This window comes from Anomaloglossus baeobatrachus, unplaced genomic scaffold (assembly GCF_048569485.1).
Source record: "Anomaloglossus baeobatrachus isolate aAnoBae1 unplaced genomic scaffold, aAnoBae1.hap1 Scaffold_319, whole genome shotgun sequence".
NCBI lineage: Eukaryota > Metazoa > Chordata > Amphibia > Anura > Aromobatidae > Anomaloglossus > Anomaloglossus baeobatrachus.
In genome coordinates this window covers 217,174-219,979 of record NW_027442587.1, presented here as the reverse complement: position 1 = coordinate 219,979, position 2,806 = coordinate 217,174, and the positions used below count along the sequence as shown (strand labels likewise).

The following is a 2,806-nucleotide window of genomic DNA, read 5'->3' as shown; positions in this document are numbered from 1 at the left end:
GGGCGGTGGCCCGCCGGTACCAGATCTGGGAGTGAAGAGAAGCCAGCACCATCCGGCAGGGCCTACGGACCCCGACCAGGCTAGGAGTCGCCGTAAAACCGGTCAAATCCGTTAGCGACAGGAACCTCCAGGGTTTCCCAGCAGTCAAGACCCGATTGAAGGCAACAGCTCACACCGTAGAGGGAAGCACAGTCACCGCCAAGGCTACAGTTCCCAGGGCCAGAGCCTGCGGGCAAAAGGGGCTCCCTCAGCATCCATCCAAGCTGGGGAGCGGGTTACCGGTGGGAAGCCCGCTAGATTTTGGGGGAATAAAAGGGGTCCAACACCACATCCCCACAGGTGCACACCCACCCATCAAAGAGAGCTATAAGCCAATACCACCTTCACATTGCCAGTGTACCAAGGACATGTTGAGCAACATGAAGGCGGCTGGGGTTATCCGTGACAGTTGTAGCCTTTGGGCAGCTCTGTTGATCCTGTTAAAAAAGAAGGACGGCACCACTCCCCGTATTGAGGAATCGCTAGCTGCATTGAGAACTGCAAATTATTTTTCTACCCTTGATCTCACTAGTCACTATTGGCAAGTGTCCGTTGCTGAGGCAGACCGGGAGAAGACCGCCTTCGCCACCCCTATGGGTCTCTGCGAGTTCAAAAGCATGCCCTTCGAGCTGTGCAATGCGCCAGGAACCTTCCAGAGGCTGATGGAATGCTGCTTGGGACAAGATTTTAGGGTGTATAAAAAGGGAGATTAGATCCCGTGATCCCAACGTATTGTTACACCTCTATAAATCACTTGTAAGGCTACATCTGGAATATGGGAACCAGTTTTGGGCTCCACATTTTAAAAAGGACATTCAGAAGTTAGAGTCAGTTCAAAGGTGGGCAACTAGACTACTACAAGGAATGGAAGGCCTCCCATATGATGACAAGTTGAAAAAGTTATTAAGTGATTATTGGCTGCAATGGGGCTTTCTGGCTGGTGCCAGCCTCTCTTCTTAGCACACAGGAACCACAATCCCTACACCATGCTTCAATGGATTCTCTCATCCCAGCCCAGTAAAACTACATATTTTACACAGTCATAAGCAGCCAAAAGGGATCTATTCTATTCAATTGCAAATGATCTAGATAAGACTGAGAATAAGATACTGCACGGGACATAGCAGAGTTGGTCAAGTTGAGTGGAGATGAGTTTGCTATTTGGCACAGCTTTTTGCATCAATAAAGCAAGTAAAAGGTGTGAAAGATAAAAAAAAGGGTGAAAGTGTGAAAAGTGAATTGGCCAAATTGAGGTGCATATAAAGTTTTTGCTTTCTTTCAATTCACTAATGGGGCTCATTTGAATCAGGTGAATTGAGTTCTGCTTTTGGAAACTGGGTTAAGAAGGGGTGCACCGGTCCTGGAGGTACTGCAATACCAGGTCAATGCGTGCAGTGGACAGAGCAAGATTTTTTCCATCTCCTTGTTCTAAAAATCCATTTAATATATGGTCCCCAGAGAGGGGACGTATCAGATATTAAACTGATAAGAACAGATTTAATTTTTTTTTTTTTCTGTTTATCAGTAGGACTTCAAAATAACAAAGGTGATCGCCTCCCGTTGCCTGGGAACCGTCCAGGCACAAGAGGGCTATGTGTCACCAGAAGGCGCACACACTTCCTCAAGGCCGGCAGACGTGCAATCCCAGGCACCTTCCAGTACCGACCAAGGTAGCGTCCTCCGAAACTACACTTGATCTTAGCCAAAAGGCCGAGAAGCTATAACCCGAATTGGTTACGGCCTTGAGTGGCACCCTGGCCTATACCGGACACATCTTAGGGAGAGGGAGACAAACCCACGCCTACAGAAGACATTTTGTCACCCAAGCCAACCCTTGAAAAGGCTGTTTTGCAGAGCAAAAACAAGAAGAATGGTGCTTTTTGCAGCCGCCGCCCACTGCAATAAATCTGAATAACTCCTCCTTTTGGACACAAGCACCTCCCCTCCCCCTTGCAGTCTTTCCAATTCATGATACAAAAAGACGGACGGACAGGACAGGACAGGACAGGCTGCCTGACTTTCCGTCACTGCCACCCTTTGCCATCCTTGCCCGTAGAAAGCCCTTTCATCATCCCCAAACCCTAATCTTTTCCCTTCCCTTCCCAGATGCGTCTCACTCCCTTTCATTAGGAAGTGAGCGCAGCCTTTTCTCCGTTCTGCACATGCGCGACGTTAAACACAAATGCGCAGGCGTGCGTTCCATTACCCTCACTGCATTCCACTCCCATACAGGAAGTGGGCGCAGCTATTACTACGGTCGCACATAAAAGAACCCACGGCCACCACTGCACATAGCTGACTCCACCACAGGACACCCACTTCTACACCAACGCAGGTAAGACAGGATCGGCACCTCTATGCTCCCGTTACAATCAGGCTCAGTCACCATGTGATAACGCTCTCAACTCTTTAGTTGCAGGCTCCCCTTGCTTCACCTCCACTGGCTGTGCTGCCATTTCCTCTCCCACCTGGAAGGTATACTTTATTCCACTATTTTCCTGTTTCTCTCTTCCCCCTTTTCCCATAACCTACTTTTATCTGCATTTGTGGGGTATTTATATGCTATTTACATCATAGTTTTATTCATTAATATGGAAGGGAAGAGTGCCCATGAGAGTGTTGAACTGCGGAGAGCAAAAGATTAAGCTGCTCCGATTTGCCACCATTGATAAGCTGTTCTCAGTAGATACACATGCTATCCAAACAGCAGCATCCACCATTGCTTCAGCCCACCCATTCAGTGACAGCTCACCAAGTCAGCCAGAGG

The 2,806-nt window shown here is 48.6% G+C and overlaps 1 pseudogene; it reads right to left on the bottom strand.

Annotated features, from left to right (window-relative positions):
- Window positions 1–1,383: 1,383 nt before the first annotated feature.
- LOC142269317 (U2 spliceosomal RNA) lies at window positions 1,384–1,590 on the bottom strand (annotated as a pseudogene).
- Between the last annotated feature and the right edge of the window lie 1,216 nt (window positions 1,591–2,806).